This window comes from Mytilus californianus, unplaced genomic scaffold (assembly GCF_021869535.1).
Source record: "Mytilus californianus isolate M0D057914Y unplaced genomic scaffold, xbMytCali1.0.p SCAF_8, whole genome shotgun sequence".
Taxonomy (NCBI): Eukaryota; Metazoa; Mollusca; class Bivalvia; order Mytilida; family Mytilidae; genus Mytilus; species Mytilus californianus.
The window spans coordinates 107,824,431-107,846,023 of NW_026262734.1; positions in this window are offsets into that span (position 1 = coordinate 107,824,431).

Consider the following 21,593-nt stretch of genomic DNA (forward strand, 5'->3'; position numbering starts at 1 on the left):
CTCATACAGGGAATGAAAGAAAAAAATGATTGAATTGACACAAGTTCTTGTCAGCACCACACATTCTTAGATAGCTATTATGCTTCTATAACTCAACTTTTGAGACCAAATCCGTAATGAAGCTACAGAAACGAAAAAAAGATTTTATAACTGTGTGATCACTCCCCCCCCCCCCCCCCCCTCCTCCCTTAAAAGAAATAAAATAAAACGCAAAAGAGTAACAAACAACAAAAATCTATTAAGAAACTAACAAGATCTAGAAAAACTCTTCCTAAGTTATCATATATATAATGCAATTACACATACCCGCATTGAACGCATTTGAATAGCATTCCATCATACGCAGGTCTGAAAAGAAATCTAAATGATCTGATTATCATAACCAATATAAACATGCGAGTTTTTTTATCGTAAAAATTTCAACATTTGTTACATCTAGACATCTAGCAATATATAGTTTAATCAATATATCTAACTCCAAGAGACACAAGAGTTTGAACATCATTCGTTTAAGATTCTAGGTACATGGGATAATCAAGTATCAATTGACTTGTACTGGTGTAAAATGACGTACATTAAACAAACACTAACAAACAAAAATTGGTTACACAATAGTGCCTATGAGTATTTATAATATAATTATACATGTGTTTTAATTAGAAATAATACTTTATAAATTTGGGGCGTCCGAAGTCTTTTATAAGTGAATACTTGAAAATATTAGAACTTTTAATAACTTCTTAAATCAACGCAGAGTTTAAAAAAGTAATTAATTTGATGTTCTAATTATGTTGCGTTTTACATTGAACCTTCAAAATATTTTTAGAAAAAAAAAACCAATTCATTGAATTATGAAAAGCAATTAGGGTTTTATGAACGTCCTTTGTTAATGCGTTTTTCACCCTGTCGACGCATCTGGTTTGGCTCCCTATGGAGTTCATGCGATTCCCTAGGTTTTTGCTTGAGTTCTCTTCTTAATCGGTTTATGAGATTTGAATATCGGTTTTCTTTTGTTTTGACTTATGCCTTGCTCTTTGTTCATATTTATACAATTCTGTGTCTACTATGATGGCACAAATAATGCCTATAAGAATACTCACATTCTACAAATATGTTGTAAATTTAAAGTTAAGCATTATGATAACGTTACCTGAGTTAAAAGTATGTGAGATTCTTAACATGATAGGATTTGTCTGTTTTGATAGCTATAAGAACAGAAATTTCGATTTTGGAAATTGGTTTCATTGAACATTTAGAAGAAACTGTTATCTGTATTATGAATTTGATATAAACTCCACTTTACTACATATGTCAGATGTGAAGAATGAAGATCGATTTTATGTTTTTCGATATTTATATTTTACAAATAACAATTGAGCGAAAGAAAATGATTGTCAAATGTATTCAATGTGGTGAGGAGAGTAATAGAAAACTTTCTAGTTATTCTGTTTCGTCAAGATTTTTAGGTTTAATTTTAACCTCGGTCACTTGTTATCAATAACAGTTTTAGGCAAAATATTTTTGATGTTTTGCAATTGCATATAACTCTTTTACTGAAGATAGGTCATTTCATAAACGTTTGCAAATGTAAGTAACAGAGTAAAGTGTTTTCTCTTGTTTTATCTTGTTGAGCATCAGGTTACTCCACTGTTTTGCAGAAAATGTTTTATTTTGTGCTGTTGAGGTGAATCGAAGTTCAGCTCAGTTGAAACCGGAAATACACAAACCCCTCGATCATGTGACTTTTGTTCAAATTAAGCCCCGGACATAGACGGAATGGAACTTGAAATTTACTATTGTATAATTGGCTTTATCTCATTTATCCTATTTCTACCGAAAGAGTTCCAGTAATGCATTTTCCATACAACAAAAGTATGGTATGAGGCGTCGTATTTATATCAACAGCATATTTTCTTGCGGGCTGTTAAAGTCATGAACAACATACGGATCAACAGTATATTGAAACCTCACAGACGTTTTGTAATTTTGTAAAATGCGATTTTTCATGTATAAGCAAACATGATAGATTCATTTTTCTCAATGTCTTTTTTCTCTGGCTCGCGCTCCGCCATCCCGCGTTCCGTCATCCCCAAATTCTTTTTAATATTGAAAGCTTATACTATATATCGTCGAAGTTTAGTCACACTTGGAATTTAAATAGACTCATGATCATAAACATTATTAGATTTTTATTTATACTTTTTACACATAGTTTGGAATCTACTTTTCACGATTTCATCTGAAGAAATTACTTCTCTTAAACGTACGTACCTTTCTCTGACGTTGGTTCTGGGCAATGAATGACTTGCAGCTTTTATTTCAATTGTCGTTGCTTCCCTGTGAAAAAAAACATTGAGCAAATAATGATGATTAATAAGTATATACAATTAAATGAACTGCTGACTTCCAATGTCAGTCAGGATTCTACTCCGTAAAAAGTATTTCCCCGTTACACCACCTGTTGTTATGACTCATTATAATGGTATTTCTTGATGCATATATTTCATTTTTGTTGGTAATGTGAATTTTTAATGTTATTTTATCAACGTGCAGCTTGAATATTTAAGAATAACAGAATCTGAAGCGAGATAATGTATCAAATAATTTCGTTTTATACGTTTTCAAGACAGAAGAGTCAATTGAAACACGCATGAAAGTAAAAAAAGTGTGACCGACTTCCTCTTTTCGATAAGATATATAACAATTTTAGGATGTTTTCCCCAAAAACTGTTGCCGTGGGCAGAGATGCAATTTAAAACTTTAAAAAGATCAATCTTTGACCTTTCTGCGAAATTTTTGTCGGTGGAATTTATGTTTATTTATAAAAATAAGAAGATGTGGTATGATTGCCAATGAGAAAACTCTCTGCAGGAGACTAAATGACACAGAATAACTGTAGGTCAACGTATGGACTACAACAATGAGCAAAACCTATACCGCATTGTCAGCTTTAAAAGGCCCCAAAATGACAAACATAAAAAAATTCAAACGAGAAAACTAACGGCCTGATTTATGTACAAAACAATGAACGAAAAACAAATATGATATTCAGCAACAAATTATAACCACTGAATTACAGGATCCTGACTTGGGACAGGCACATACAGAATGTGGCTTGGTTATTTATGTTTGAAGGCTCCAACCCACCCCCTAGCCTGGAACAGTGATGTAAATGCACAACACAAAAACAAACTATGCAAAACGAAACAAAAATATGCGAAACAGCAAAAAACGACAACCACTCAATTACAGGTTCCTGACTTAAGACAGTCAAACATAGAATGTGGCGGGGTTAAACATTTTTGATTACACCAACCACCCTAAAAGGGCTTAGACCATCAGGTCAATACAAAGCAGAAAAGCAACTAACAAAAACACAGACCGGACGTGGCAGGGACTTTATACGTCCCAACAACAAAAAAGACAAGTAGTACAAGTCTGAGAGTACTCGTAGTTACTGACAGTTATTTCAAAGCCAATAAAAACTTTAAAAAATCATGAATCTAAGACAAAAAAAATCAATCAGTACACATCGAATATCCAATTGGTTAAGTGAACAGACGACAGTGAAAAACATGACCTTGTGCAATGCCAAATTACGGGTATCGACAGATTGTAGAACCGTGTATCTGCATATGTATATAACTATAATATTTAGCTTAAATCAATATTTATACCAATAAAAACAACACTGAACGATCTAGTTACTTTGTTGAATTGGTAACCTTTTAGAATCTAGTTACTTTGTTGAATTGGTAACCTTTTAAAATATAGTTACTTTGTTGAATTGGTAACCTTTTAGATTAAGAGATTTAAAGGATCGATAAATTTACCCGGATCGTATCTATATTTCCGAGCTCGGTACACAACATCTCCGTACAAATAAGGAAATAAGTTTTCTACAGTTTTTTGTATACATATTAAAGACCTAAATGTATTTGCACTTATCATAATATACTGTTTTGTGAAAATTTGACTTTAGTTTAAACATTTCGACGCTCCATACGATAATTTAAGTATAAACACGTACATTAGATGCAAAAAATCCTAAATAATGCACCTACATTAAACTGATAATAGCCCATGAAATAGATGTAAACAATTCAAATAAACCACATTTGTCATTTTTAAGTTCTCTAATAAAGAGTTCCATTCTTTTGTTTAAAGGGGCAAACAGCTGTCAATTTCATGTTCACCGATTTGACTCAAATTATCATATATGATTTATAACAAACTAAAACGTATATCCAAATTACAATAAGTCTGAAATAATAAATGAACACTGCATGGACTCGATAATATATATCAGCATTTCGTTGGGTTATTTTATGTCTAGACGCCATCAAATTAACCACCGAGATGACCTCAGAAAACTACCGACGGTCACATAATTCGATATCAACATAATTATAAATAAATAGCGACCTCGTGCGAATCAGTCAACGAAATGGTTTGCCTTTGTTTCACTTTCAATGTTGACATTCTTTTCCTTTTAATGGTTGAACACGACTAATACATGCGTAACATTTCTCTAGCTAATAGATTAAATTAAAGCCCACATGAATACGGATTCAATGAGGTCGAATTATTCACTTGCAAGTGAATAATTCATTAGCGATGTTTCTCAGCTTATTTTGACAAAATTGAACATAACTGTCTATATATCCTTTCCGAAGTTTCACTGTTTCAAAACATTTTATTTGGTTATGCCTTAAGCACACGACTAGAACAAACAGAAGTTACAATCTAAGTTGTAGGAGACGGGAAAGATAAATTTCGAAAAATCATGAATCAAAAATGAAAAACTATGAGATAAAAAAAAAAATCGACAAACAAAAACATTCATAAACCACAAGCACGTATGCAAAACTTAATCATCCGCAAAACGACTTTTCGTTATTCGGGATTTTGAATGATTAAAACTTTAAAATGAACTGCATAAGAAATGCCTAAAAATAACACCAACAGAAGTAACAATCTTTCATTTGGTCTTAGAATTTTTTTTTCTTAATTTCTGCTATTTTGTCTGTAGTTTCGTGAAACGGTCAAAATAACTTTAAATATTCCTATATCCTGTTTATCAACATTTGATCAAATACATAGTGAATATACTTGAATCAATTATTAGATAAATTTATCCGGAATAATTACGTTTCAAAAAAATGAAAGCAAGGAGCCATAACTGCAGACACTTAGTTTAATTCGTACTATTTTTTGTTTTTTGGTTTAAAATTTGAGCAAAACTATTAAATATTTGCTATTTGTTATTTGCTTGTTTGCTTGTTTTTTATTTTGTTAACCAACAGATAGGTTGCACTTCGATTAATGACTAATGAATTCCGGATTATCTATTCGTTGTTATAATACGTTTATTTCATTTTTATGTCTGAGTTTGTAAGTGATTTTGTTCGGTTTTGTTTTTGACCAGTTGCTCACTCATCATCTGCACATAATATTGTTAAGCCCCATTGATTTGACAGATTTAATTGTTATAATGGTTTACAATGTATGTGTTCCTGTTATTGTTCGTGATTTACTTGTGTATATTGACTTTTTTAATGTCTATCTTTCAAGGCTAATTTTCGTCGATCGTGTTGAGGTTCTGCTAACTGAACTTTACCTGACTGAAATATAACGCTTTTACGCTCGAACAATTCGTTAGAAAACAATAAATATGCATTAAACTGAACTTGAGCAAAGAAACGGAGCCCTGGTTAGGCTTGAGACAAACATGTCGATAAGAGCAGTTGCAAGAGCAATGCAATGTCATGCAAGCACTTTTTCTCGCCTCGAGAGGTTTGTAAAGTAAACCAAGACCTAGTGAAAATCCTGTCCGCCGGAAATAGTCACTTGGCGGACGTCATGCAAGGCGCACATTCGTTAGTCAAATCCTTACACGTACACACAGAAATTTACTTAAATTGTTTACAAATGAATTCATACAATTTGATGTTGCTTTTCGTTTGAAGGTCAGTATATCAGATGGAAACGATCACTGAAATGTAAGTGATTGAATGACAGGACATCGACAACTACGTACAGTTTGGACATACTCTGATTAATGGTGACCATAAAATATATGTTTATCATTAGACCAACAGGATGCCTTTTGCATTCTAATGATGATTTTCAATAGATTATAGGTGAAGTGTCTCTGATGCAAGGTAAATGTGTTTGACCTGTCTCAGCTATATCATGTGTCTATGCCTGAATTGTTCATTTAATAAATATGACTTTTTTCAAATTCAACTACCTTAGAATTTAAACTGACATGTATAAAACTAGTCACATTTCAATTTTGAGATAATGTATTTTCATTCTTTAACAAAAATGTTTTTGTATTAAATATTCTTTTTTATTTTTTCTTAAATACCAAGCAACTTTGTAAACAAAGCGTAGTGCCAGAAAATCAATAGTGGTCAATTTTTTCTTCAGAACGCGAGCTGCGAATTTGGCTTTTTAATTCACTTCTCTCAAAGATCTAAGATATATATCCTTTGTATAATTACAATTAGATAAATCTTTAATTCAACAATTCTAATTAAATGTTTTCCTTAACTGTAAAATTAATTAATCTTGTAAGCAAATAGTAAATATCAATAATGTAAACTAATTAATGGCGACTTTCTGTCCTGTATTTATTTTATTCTTTCAATTTTGTATATTTCTGTCCGTTTTCCATGTCATATTAGATCCAAGATTCCAACAACTACTGAAGAAAACTGTTTTAATGTGGCTGTGAGATGTTGGGTTTATATATGTTTTAATTGAAGTTTGCTTATCTCAACTCTATTATCAAAATTTAACAAGTCCTAATATGTTGCTTTCATATGTCTTTTAAACAATTTCTCAATTTATATTATTTTTTTTTGTCAATTTAAGAATATATGATTTTCATCTCCCAATATATTGCAAAACTTCCAGAGGTTCTGATATCTATGGATCGTATAAAGTTTGTCAGCTTCTATTAAAAGGGTGTGTTCACTTATCATGAATTAAGTTATTAACTTTCTGAAATTTAAATTTGTGTGATTTAGATGAAATTCTCCATTTAAGATTATGTTTAGCACTTTCTTAAGGTAAATGTTGTTGCTGTAATTCAAGTCTTTTATTCTTTTTACTATTGCTGTTTTATAATATTGGTTACACTAAGTTTAATACACTAGTTTGTATTTTATTATTTGGTCAAGTATCTTAACCTGGATAAAATTCACAGAAATGAAAGTCACATTAAAAATGAAAATAAAATAGATATTTTTTTATTATTTTATTCATTCAGATAGTTCTTTTTTTAAGATTTGCTTTTGATATTCTGTAAGTTTTTTAATAATTTTTTCTATCTTTTTTTCTTTCTTGGAGGTTATATTGATCTTTATTATTACCTGAATGAAATGAACTTTAGAAAACATATTTATGTTTAGATTAATACTTTTGTTTCTTCGGATAGTTTTACAATGTTAACAAATTCAGTCCAGATACTGGAAAATTGACAGGAAATGTGAAAGTAAACTTAACCCATTTAATTTGTGTACTAAACTCTCTCTCGAATTGTTGTGAAAAACATTGTTTTACAATCATTATGGTGGGTGTATTTTTTGGTAAACACTCTTTGAAATAAAACATGAAGCTTATCATAAAGTCATCACCTACCACATTTATTATAACATTTGAGATAATTTAGAGAATTTGAATGGTTTCATTTGCTATTTGAATAAATGACTTACGATTTTTGCTATTTTTGAACCAAGGTTTTATCTTAGATACGTTTCTCTTGTGATTTTATTTCTTACCAGATTTGTTACTATTTTTCCTATATATAACAAATTTGTTACTTTTTTCTGTTCCTTTGTTTTGTTTACTATATATTTAAAATGTTTATAGAAATGTTGGCTTAAGTTTTATCCAAGTTTTGAATATACCAGGATATATTTCTTAGCACCATGCAGTCAATTTACAACTCTAAACGTCCCGCATTGACAGATTGCATTATGATGAACAATTTGATAATAATTAATATTTTCAATACATTATAAAAGGAACATTATAGTATAAGGACAAATAAAATCCGTATATGACGGAACGTATATGAAGTATTTGTGAATACGCTAAAATGAGTGTTACATGTATTCGTAATATTCACGAACTTTTTATTCCATTGTCCTTACATGAAGGAGTGAGGTTCTGTAAAAATAAGACGTGCCACTCGCAAAGTGTAAGATACACTCGAATCTCGAAGTTACATTTTGTTCTGATTTATATCTTTAAATATCATTCTTCAGTACTTCAAATGTTTTGTATATAGATTAAGCACATAGTTGAAACCTAGTACACATGACAAAATACAACTTTTTGATTTATTCACTACATTGATTGACTCATCGGGTCAGAAAAAAAGATACTCATATAACCTGTATCGCACGTATATTAATACTTCGATATGTATACGTATCTAAATACTTAAGTTCTGCAACATCTCTATTGATAGCACCTAAACCATTTTAAAGCGAATTAATTTACTACTTTAATAACACTACTTTTTCATCATCTTTGGAAGTAATTGCCACGGGTTTTAATAGCTTGCGATAAGCAATGTCCCTAATTATAGCAACCAATCAATTCTTAGCAGAATTTGTAGTAATAGCAGATTGTAAAACTGGTCACCGTAAACGAAAGAAAAGAATCTGTACGGTTTCAGTTTACGAAAACTTAACCAGATTGGTATATTTTTAAAACGTATGATTAGTCCCTGATAAATCATAGTATTTACATCCACCTTTAAAATCAAGTTGATACCAAATTAACAGTTTAATTTTATTAATTTCTTCTTATTGTTTATAACACATTTGTTGATCTTTGATAGTCTTTTATTAACTAGGAAAGGGCCAGAGATTGACACATTTTTCTGCTGTATTTAAAACGGTTTGTGCATTACAAGATGTCGTTATGTTTTATGTCGTTGGAATGCTAGGTATAAAACCAGGTTTAATCCACCATTTTCTACATGAGGAAATGCCTGTACCAAGTCAGGAATATGACAGTTGTTTTCCAATCGTTTGATGTGTGTGAGCTTTTGATTTTGATAAAGGACTTTCCGTTCTGAATTTTCCTTGGAGTTTGGTATTTTTCGGTATTTTACTTTTCACATATGAATAAATGGAGATGTGTCGAATGTGATGAGTTAGCAACCTTTCGTCAGCAAAGAAACAAGTCTACTAGATGTACCGTCTTTTTTTCTGTCGCTTTTTAACGTTTTGTTTTCGTTTAAAATGTGTTATGTTGGGTTGTATTTGCATTGTATTTTCGGTTGCCTGTTTTTTTTTTTTTTGGGGGGGGGGGGGGGGGGGGGGGGGGGGAGGGGTCTCGATCGTGCTCTGAACTGTTTAATGTGCATATTTCGTTTGCATGTTTAAAATATGAACGTAATTGTTTTAGTCATCTTACCTGAATTCATAGCTGCCTATCAGCTTGGTCACACGCTTGCTAGTAATCGCCTTTGGTATGAAAGTAACTGTTGGATATTCTGGCAGATGGACTTCTTTTAAATTGCATATATCAGTTTTTAAGGTCTGTAATTTCTGCAATAATGTTCCATCAGGTCTAGTTGACTTAAGCTTGTTCAGTTTCGCTTCTAAGGATCTCCCAGCATTAGCAGATTTTTCAATACGTATTAAGGTTTTTTTAAGCTTTTTACTTTCACATTTCGTCTGTGTTTGCAAAGAAGATATCAATTGTGATATATATCTATCAACCATACTTTTGACCTGTTCTCCCGTGTATCTGATAGCTGTCACAGCATCATCAGCTTGTATATTGAATGCAGCTTGACCCATGTTGATCTGTTTTGAAGCGTAATTATATTTATCTAACTTTGATTTTATTTCATTTTCAATCGTCGGCTGTAGTTCTGATATCGAATCCTCAATTTTTGACATTTTGTGCCCAATGTGGTCCCCAGTAACACAACTGCTGCAAACCAGAATATCACAGGTGATACAATAGAAGCTAAAATTTTCATTATGTTTCTTACACTTTGATTTTTCCTCACTCGTGCCATTTGATTCGGTTTTGAACTGGTGGTTACTTGTGCCTTTTTGTCTCCTGTGTAAACCTTTACAATTTTCACAGAATAGTTGTTCACAATCTAAACAGAAGAACAACCCCGGAGCACTTAGACATATTTCACAAGTTTTACCTGCAGCTTGTGCCATTTTGTTTAAATCAATAGTACACAGGTAAGGGAACAAAGGTAGAGTAATTCAAATGAATGTACATAAATTATCTGATTTATTGATTTATTTAAATTTTCCGTTAACGGATACATTTTACCTTATATTTGATTAAAGTGCATATGACTTGACAATACGCCATTTTTTAGTATCAATTATACAATGAAACGTATTGATTAATAATGTGCGCCTTTGTAGTGACGTCTTAGATATCAATTCACCATAATTTATATATACATGTAACTAAATAAATAAGCAGGTATATGAATATCTTAAATTGGTCAAGAATAATATTACTAACTTTAGTACCAAATATAGTAATTAAATATAGATGTTTGTTTCTACTTGTAAGAATTAAATATTCTAAAGTGGAATTACTACCAGTTCTTTGAGATAATATTATTTCGTAAATTTGCACTTTTTCGGATTAACATACTTGTTGATGAATTATAATCACACTTTTCTTCTTTAATCATTGCTTCTGGTACTTTTTGGGGTAAAAATCTATCCGTTAATTCTTAGTTTGCATAAGGAATAACTATGTGTTGATGAGTGGTTACATCTTATGTATCCAAAGTGAACTTGAGATTACGGAAAGTAGAAGGTCTGCTTCATATCTTTATCTTTTCCTCGATATTGACACAGTTGGTCGACCTCAAACTAGAATTGATGACAAACGTGATGATTTAAATTTCTAATTGTCAACTACCCATTTGTCAGCAGTAACATACCCTCTGCTCTATCATATGGCGTTCACATATCTCAGTTAATACGTTACGCCCGTGCATGTTCACACTAGTTGGACTTCATTAACACTTCATTAACAGGGGTGTACACAGAAACTGTTCCATCAAAGTTATGAGGAAGACGACTGAAATCGACACTTCATAAGTTTTACGGTCACCATCACGAATTGGTTGCTCGATACGATGTGTCGGTGTCTCAACTCACTAGCAACAAGCTTTCGTGATCATTGAAGTTGATATACCTGTAAAGTCGTGTGATCTGTAAATTTACCGAGTGTGTACTGTTCCCTATTGTGACGTCACTAATTGGATTTCCCTTGGAGTGTGATGCACTCCAAACAGGACCTCTTCTCTTCCTTATTGGGGATTTCATGTGATATTAAGTTTTTATTTGTTACCTTGATTTGTCTCTTTTTAATTGATTTGAGAGCTTTGAACATTGGTAAACTAATGTTGCCTTAATTTACAAGTATTAAAGCCTGGCGGGAAAATTCAACTTCAATGGTCTTTGATACATAATAACGATGGTTATGCTATTTTTTTATATACTGGTATATGCATTACACCAAAAAATAAGAAAAAATAAACAAGACTCGGCTCGGCTGTATTCGTGAATGATTATTTAAAGTGTTCTCCATCATTTCTACTTGATGTACAAAGAAATGGGTTGATCTCTGCAAAAATTAGTCAGGTACCTGTCCTGGTAGGTCATTTTTCATTTGTGGGATTTGAACAGTTGTTGAAATTTGTGGCAAATATTTGAATAGTTTATTTTTCAATTGGTAATCGCTTTAAATACTCGGGGCAAACACGCGCTTTGAATATTGTAATGAGTTTTGTCAATTGTAGCAAAGTTAAAAATATTTTTGTTTATTGTGTCTGAGGATGATACTGCAGCCAGGTACATATATTGTTGTGCTACTCATACTTTTGAACTATGTTGTGTGATATATGTTAAGTATTTAATTTAAGTTCATGCTCTCTCAGGGATTTGTTCACTAACTTGGATCATTAAGAGCTTTTTCGAATCTGAATATTTTTAGCGGCTGCCTTAACAATGTTAATCTAGAAAACGATATCCACACTTCTGAAAATTTTATTTTATAGTTTATAAGATACTAACGTTCTTGTTGATAAAATATTTTTCATATTCCTAAATATAAAAATGGCTGAAGGTTCCGACAAGTGAGTTTACTATCATGTATTGTTTAATCTGTCGTATTGGAGAATTTTGTAATGCAAATTTTGTTTTATCGGAAGGAGTATCGGTGGCAAATACGTAGACACGACATTTTAATGAATGAGAAATGGTGTTATCATATTTTTGATTGCCTTCAAACGATTACTATCACTCAAAGGTTGTAGGTTAAGGTTCGACTGTGAAGCAAACGTGATTGTATATCTTTGATTAGAATATTATTAATCTTGACGGTGTTTAAAAAAGATATTAACGTTTTATGGTAGTTTGCATCTTTATCGATTTCTATATGTTAGATGCTAGTTAAAATGGACGGAACGACAAAAAGGTTAAAACCGATAAAAGCTGTCGATAGATGGACAAACAAAATCTTGTCCAGACGGAATGGATTACATGTACAACTCGGTATAAGAGAGAGAGAGAGAAGATACCAAGGGACATTCAAATATCATAAGTCCACCTCAAAGAGACAATACGAAGTCCAAAAATAAAACCACTAAAGGACAAATAACAATTATTAAACATAAAAAAAAACTGGACTGAGCATCCCTCCAAAACCGGAGGTGAACACAGGTGCTCCTGAAGGGCTTATTAAAATTTTAAAAATCATTCAAGTTAAACAAGCGTTTTATGCATCATCGTCTTTTATACATTATCCCTTTATTCTACCAAACATTTGTAAAAGAATATTATCTGATCTTATTTTAAACACGATCATCTCTGGGAACCGAAAAGAATTTCACAAACATATGAATATCAGAGTCGGATGAAATCATCAGAACATGTACTAAAATTGAGAATGGAAATGGGGAATGTGTCAAAGAGACAACAACCCGACCACAGAGCAGACAACAGCCGAAGGCCACCAATGGGTCTTCAATGCAACGAGAAACTCCCGCATCCGGAGGCGTCCTTCAGCTGGCCCCTAAACAAATATGTATACTAGTTCAGTGATAATGGACGTCATACTAAACTCCAAATTAAACACAAGAAACTAAAATTAAAAATAATACAAGACTAACAAAGGCTAGAGGCTCCTGACTTGGGACAGGCGCAAAAATGCGGCGGGGTTAAACATGTTTTTTGAGATCTCAACCCTCTGTTCATTTTAATCACTATATTAATATTTTGTCACATGTAATTTTTTAAATACAATTCTTTTTTATAACAAATATTTTCGCCATAAAGTATGATACTATAATTAAGAAGTTGAATGCGTTTTAAATATCAAAACTTGTTTTGTACATTCCTCAGCATAGGAAGCGGCTTCAATGGAATGACATCGTTTGTGGTCAATTTTATTATGACACAGCATATTTATATTTAATATTTGCATATTTTGAATTTGGATTCGCATAGCAAATAGTGCATGCATAACAAGAGACTCTAGCCTCTCAAATCAATTTTAGTTTATAAACTTGGTTTATATATTTATAATGGATACACAAGATTTTTTACATGTCTAAAAGAAAATAATACTTTATAAATTTTGTTCGTCCAATGCGAGTTTCTGTATTTAGCTTCATCTGGAACGCTTAAGCCTAACCATTTGAAAGGCAAAGGTGTATAAATACGTAGAAACATTAGAAGCTATATGACCCAAAAAAGATCTAAGAGGAATACCTAAACTACCGTTGCTTTTTTTCCTATAAATGAAATTAACAACTTGTACTTGCAAGTAATATATCCATCCTGAATCAGATTCAGTCATATATTACACAATAATTATGTATCAATGATTTGTGTAGAGTTTATGTACAATATACATCCATTGTCGGAAAATATCCATTCTTTTTATACGAACTTCAAACGCAAGGGAAAAGCAAGGTCGCCAAGCTTCCATTATTTCGATAGAAATAATCTTCGCCTCAAATACATTTAAAAACAATAAATTAATCTTGAAAGACAACTGTCAAACTTAACGGACATTGCTTGCAACCTCCAAATTTCATTTCCAGGGATTGATTTTACACTAACAATTCAACAATTCTTTCCAATGAAAAAAAGGCAGGAATATTAAAGGGTCAATCAATAACAGACTGAAAACATCATTGAAGATAAGGGAGGAAACATGATATGACGTAAAGCATCTCTTTTAAACCAAACTGTGTGCCTGTAGTTCAGTGGTTGTCGTTGGTTCATGTCTGTCATATTTGTTTTTCGTAAATTGTTTTGTTATAAATTAGGCCGTTAGTTTTCTCAATTTAATTGTTTCATATTTTTCATGTCGGATGTCGTGGCCTTTTATCCGACTAAATGGTATGGTTTTTTCTCATTGTTGAAGGCCGTACGCTTGTCTATAATTGCTTACATTTGAACTTTGGTGGACAGTTGTCTCATTGGCAATCATACCTCATCTCCTTATTTTTATATATGTGTCAATAAAAGTGAACGAGGCTAAAATCTAGTTGATGCCTACAAAAAGTATAACAAAAAAACTGAACTCCAAGGCAAATTCAAACAGGGGGAAGTCTATAAAACTAAATAAACCAACTATATCATTCAACTGAACAAGTGAAAAACAACTGCCATATTCTTGACTTGGTACAGGCATTTTCCGAAAAAAAAATGGTGTTTTTATAGCTAGCCAAACCTCCCACTTGTATAACAGTTGTTCATAGTTCCCTTATATTGACAAAATCAGGTAAGCAACCCAAACAAACATAATAGGTTAATGTTACAATAATTGGGATCCAGCAGTCAAAAAGTGTGAATATACATAACAGACATACAACAAAACTGGCTTATCGATCCTGATATTGTTTAATATGTTTTTGATTTTACGTTAATGTAATGATAAAATAATGTTAATGTTAACAAATAATAAGGTGCTATGTTTCTCGAACATTAATAATATTCAAACACGCTTGTTACACAACTGAGACCATTTAGGAGAAACAAACGTACTATACAAATACAAACATTTAATTTGATCGCCAACAGTTTTTGCCGAAGTCGTGGGCTGTCTCCAGTATATATGTTTAAAATATATACAATTGATTAAAAATAAGACAGGCTTGAACGATTTATATCTGAGTAAAAATAATTCGTTATTCATTTCAGGACCTTTTTATTTTGTTCAAATGTATTAATTTAACCAGCTTATTATGCATCATCATTTGTATGCCTCTCTAAATTCATCTGCATACAATACGTGTACTTTTTGTTCAAGTAACTCAGGATATCAATTCATTGTCACATCCGTTTTTGTAGAACAAACTACTATGTACAATATTCATTTCTACTATCATTTTCGACATGGACTATGATACTATCACTTACCACTTAAATCCATTTGGAAAATATCAAATTTTTGTATGTCTATTTCTTAATATTTGAAGCAACTTGTACAGCATGACATCATTGGTGTTAAATTTTATTATGACGCAGCATGCATATTCAATATATAAGTTTTTGCATATAAATAATTTTACGAAGTGGTAATTGCAGTAGTCAATATGTAACGAGCTGCTTTGTTATGAATCAATATCTCGCACATTGAAATGACTGTATTATCTACAAGATTGCAGTTTCATGTTTCATGTATTTGAAAATCCAAAGCTTATTAAAAATATGGAGATTCTATAAACCAAAAATGACAAAAAAGTATAGCCAAAGTCGGGCAAGGAATAAGAGCTTTGCGTGAGGGAGATATATTCCTTAATTTAGAATAATTTCCAAAGGTTTAATTCTCGAAACGCTGAACAAAAAGGTGCAAGTGTTAACAAGGACAAACACCCTATATAAATTATCAATTATAAGTTTTGTAGTGTTGAGCGTTAACCAGTTCTTGTTTTAGGAACATGTCGATGCTGATATCAATGGTGACCAGACCTGTCGTTCCATGTTTGGAAATGGTGACCTTTTTGGAATTTATAAATGGTTATTGAAAGCATGGTTTCCTATATGATATCATTTGTAATTCGTAAGTCTCAAACGCACATGAAAAAAATAGCATGTGTCCCTTTTATTTTGAGGGAATTCGTCGAGTTAACAATTTCATTTATATATCTGATCATAAAAAGTCTTTATTAGTGATTTCATTGTAAATTTCTTGTAATAACTCTAGCTGAAAATCATTATTAAGTGAAGATCATGTTAGAGAATAAGATAAGTAAAATATTACACGTTTATTTTTACTTGACATATTGACACAATTTCAAATTTTGATATGCACTCGCAAAATATGCAAAAGAAAATGTACTTTCTTGATATATGTTTCCATCTATTTTTGTTTTTCCCATGTTTGCGGTAAAAAAAAACGAAAAGATATGTTTCAATATTTTTCCGAAAAGAACAAAAATAACACAACTTTTAAAAGAAAACAGATTGTTTCACACGTTCATGCCCCTAGACATAAAACGCTATTATCAAATTAAAGTAACACTGTGCTTATCAAATACACCACCTCAGACAATGGTGTAATAGCAGAAAATAAGAACAAACTTGGAAAATCAGTTGCAAAAATTAAATGGCTTATCTCAATAGATCGGTTCGAAGCACAGAAAAGCAAATGAAATAAAAACAATAAACACAAAGAACCGATATAAGAGTACTCATAGTTACTGAAAGCTAGTTCAAAGCCAACTACTACTAATAAATAAATTATGTTCTTCTAGACTACAGTATCAATCAGTACACATCCAACTGAGTTTGTGTAAAGATGTCATAAACAGTCTGAGAAACGCATGACCTCGTGCAATGCCAAATATAAGTAAACAGTATCGCCTGGATGTATGATCATGAGTACTTATAATTGTACATGTATAGCAATATATATTAAGTTATGTTAGTACCGGTGAAAACAATATTTAAAGATTTTACTTCGATGTTAAATTGATAACCTTTAAGAATAAGATTATTCAAAGGATCAATGAGTTTACCTGTATCGTACCTAAATTTATGGGCTCTATAAACCATAATAGTAAGGATGCGATATCTCGCGTTTAATAAGAATTCTACAGGTACAGTCAATCTACCAATCCAAATCTTTGTATCTATGAAAGAAATCTCCTAAAAGTTTTAATGAATTTATGGTAACAAAATACCTGACTTAATAATTTACCATGTATATGTTCCGGACCATATGAGTATATGGACTATACGTGTATGGTCATGACCATACGCGTAAATACTCATATGGTCCGACCAAAGCGTATGGTCCGGGTATTTGAAACGATAAACGTACAAATAAAACGTTTCAACTATGCTTAGTTTTTTAATTATTACATGTTTATTTAACTTTTTCTTAGATTTAGATATATAGTCGAAGCTGCGAGATTTTGGATCAAGCTTATTCCACTCACGTATTGTGGAGGGAATAAACGATTCAGCTGTAATATCATGACCATTTTGCAACGGATAGTTGGTTGTACTTTGTACACATGGAGGGACTAGATTACATAGGTACTCTGTTCATGTTTTTGATTCATATTATAAAAGATCTGTAATGTTCTTGTTCTTTCAAAAAGAGATACACAGCCAACCTCAGAGTACAAGGTTTCAGTTTTAGTGAAATTTGATAGACCGGTTGCAATTCTTGCGGTCTCTAATTGCAAGTTTTCTAATTAAAGTGAATATAGCATATTCCACAATTATCCCACACTTCCGTGGCATATTCAAAAATGGGTCGAATAAAACTAGGTACAGTTTATCTAAATTGTTTCGAGATAGTCGGTATTGAAGTTTACGCAAAACATTTAAGTGTTTCTTTACAATTGTACTTTCAATATGATTGCTCCATTTTGCGAACTTTAGAAAATGTCTGACACCACAAAGGAAAAGTGATTGTTGTATGAAGTCAATAGTTCAAGTTTCGCAGATTCTCGAGTGAAGCGTCGCAGATTCCCAAAATAGCGATAATGTCTATTCGTTAAGTTCCATGTCTCATGCCAGTAATCTAGATGGCTGTTGTTTAAGGTCATTGTAGTATAAGTAAGGCCGATGGTGTTCTATTTTGATTTTTTTTATTGAAATCTGTACATTTGTTAGTATGGAAAAACATCGAATACCGGTACCTTATCCCGGCCTCGGTAATGTTATTAATAGAACATGTTAATATATTTCTGTTAGTATTTGTTAGTTCATTTTACAAAACATTATATCAGCTGTAGTAACTTAATAAAATACCATATTTCTAGGAAGTGTCATCTGCAAACTGAGATCATTTATGTTCAACTTGAGAGATTTCTATACCCTGTATTTTCGTATTTTTTTCACGAACCTTTATTGGCTTAATCTCTACACATAAAATGAAAAGATACGGTGATAGTGGTCCCCCTATCTACAGCCTCGTCTAATACCAATGAACTCTGATAAATTTCCACCGTGAATGACTGTAGAACTAATATTATTATAAAATACTTTAATCCAATTGATTATGGAATTCCCAAAATTGAAAAAAGTCAGAACTGCAAAAAGAAAATCCCAGGATATTGTATCAAAAGCTTTTTCAAAGTCTATCAAAAGCAATAAACCAGGGATATCCTTTTCTTAAGTATACTTCAAAATATCATATATAAGTCGGTATTATCTCCCATACAACGCCCACTTATGAAACAATTTTGATCTAAATTAATAAGTTTATCTAAAACTTTTTTTTAATCTATTTGCAATTACCCCTGACCCAATTTTATAAACTGTATAGTGAAATGGGGCGCCAGTTTTTCAGAAAATGCCGTGGCTTATTATCCTTTGGCAAACATGTAATAATGCCTTGTTTTTGACTGACTGATAATGTTCCAATATGAAATCCATCATTTAAAGATTCTACAATCTTTCCTAAACAATTTAAAAAACGCTGTCGAAAAACCGTCAGATCCAGGAGATTTATTATTTTTCATTTAGTTGTAATGTTAAGCCTGCCAAAGCTATATTTATCTTCCCTTTCAAGTTAATTTTTTTCATCCTCTGTCAGTTTTTCAAAATTTAGATCTTTTAAGTCATTTTCTAACTGTTCAATTTTACAGCCATTTAAACTACAATTCCTATTTTTGTATAATGTTTCATAAAATATTTTTGTTTCTTTTAGAAGTCATATTGCTTTGTTATAATCCTTCTATCTTCTGTTTCAATTTTTGGTATAATCTTACTAGTAAAATGTTTTGACTCAATACCACAAAAATATTTAGTTGGCTTTCCCCTTCTTCAATCCATTTAACCCTTGAACGTATCAATTTACCCTTCATCTTTTCTTTCCTTATATCCTCCAGTTTTTGTTTTTTTATCTTTTAATTGATTTATCAATTCCTCCTTAATATTTGCCTCTAGTGAATCTATTTTCATTTGTAAATCTAGAACCCTTTTATCCTTTTCTTTTTTCTTAAAAAACTCTTAATAACAACAACTGTGAGTGGTCCGCTGGTGATTTCAATCCCATCTAAATTATCCCTTTTTCAGTAACAGTTCTAATTTATTTTCCTACCCTCATCTGGTCGATCGACTTTAAAGAACCAACCTTTGAAGTTTATTGTTAAAAAATAACCATAGCACTTTTAATACAAATTAGATAATTACTTAATAAAAATTCTGCATCCGAAGCGCTGTCTTGGATCAACCTTCATCAAGTTAAGTAAGGTTGTTCTCGTCCTTAATATGCATGAAATAATTTCCTTGAGGCGTTAAGTTAACAACATTATATCAATGCTATCAATCTATTTCTTTCGGGTGCCGGTCAGTCTTAAAAAATTACTACCGCTATATCAAGTATGAATAGTTGTAGCTTTCTTCTCTATTTAACGTAATTACGTCTGTTTTCAAGTGCTAACCCGAAGGCTTACTTTGGTATTTACGCTGGACTTGACCTATACGGGATGTATAGTTACGCAGCCTCGTAAGGTCCGAATTTTTAGACGTTACTTCTGATGTCTCGTTTAGAGAGAGTGCCATGCTCTCTGCACTTTTAAGAGCTTTAAACAACTATATGGGTGGTCTGTAGGTTGCATGTAGGTGACCTGCAAGGCAGAATATCGGCCCTATGCAAATTCTCCCTCAACCCGGTCGACCCACTTTGCACAACCTATCGTTAAGATTTATTTTTAATGTGTTCTCGGCTTGAAGATGCTTGAAATATAACTGAAAAAATAACAAAAAGTAATTGTGCTTCAACTTATCTTGTCCGCAAGGCAATAGTTTTGGTTGTTCTATATACTATAAAAATAAAAGTATGTGGTATGATTACCAATGAGATAACTATCCACCAGAGACCAGAGGATGAGGGTATTGATGACATTTAGTTTTCGTGCTCTTAACTATTTTTAAATTGGTTTTTTTTCAAACTTTCGGTCACGAGCGTACATGATCAAGGTTGTTCAGACAAACGTGGTTTGCGCACGGAAATCTTTTCATTAATTTTGTATTTTCTACCAGTGGTTCGTTACCGTAGCTGGTGGCCTATCCATGCTTCAGTATTCCCGATTCCCATCACTTAAAATATTTTACACTGGACATTTTTCGCCAATATTCATTCATCAAAATATTTTTTTGTTTTTGTTTCACTCAATAAACAATTTCTATCAGATTTTGTAGAGATGAATCTATTCACGTGAATACAAAATTAATATAATAACATCAGGTTAAAATGATTTTATCAAAGTAATTCAAATATACAACCACCATCGCTACAGTATTGGTAAACAATTAATCCAATTATATAAGTCATTGATAGTAGATATGAAGAACCTCTAATGGCTTCACCTCCTGAATGTTTTCTTAGAACCAGTTTTTATATCGTCTTTAACAATAATCTCTGGAAGATAATTGTGTAAAGTTATATTCTTCAACAACTGTGATGTGAAAATTTTACAACTGCTTGGCAAGTATTTGCTGATAAAATTACTTTGTTGTTTATCTTCATGGACATTATAAATAGCATAAAACACAGTTACCTGTGGCATTTTTGTGGTAATTTACAGTCAGGAGAAAATGAAATGAACCATCAGAATAACTTATCATACTCGATTTACTTTTCTACCTTTTTTTAAGGCAGAGGCTATTCTTCCGACTAGCCGGAAAAAGAGCAAAACATGTCTATTCTTCCGGCCATTCTGAAGAATAGCTTTTATGCTATTATGCTATTTTTCCGGCCATACATAACAATTAATAATAAATATGTTATGTTATGTGGTTATTGTAGCATCCAGTGAAGAATGTAGTAGCACAAATGACATCCCGTGCAAACACTGGGAATCGAAACTTCATTTAAGCAGTTCTCGGCGCGGACGTTACTGATGATAAGATCAAGATAAAACGTTCTGGAAAATAGTAAAAATGAAAAAAAAACTAAAATAAACCTAAAACTGAATTACCATTGGAATAAACTCCTCGCGTACCAACTTCAATTTATTTTTCTACTGGCTGTAATACGGAATACGCCGATTCTCCGTATATATAAACAGCTAGTCAAGAGAGATCAAAAGATAGAAT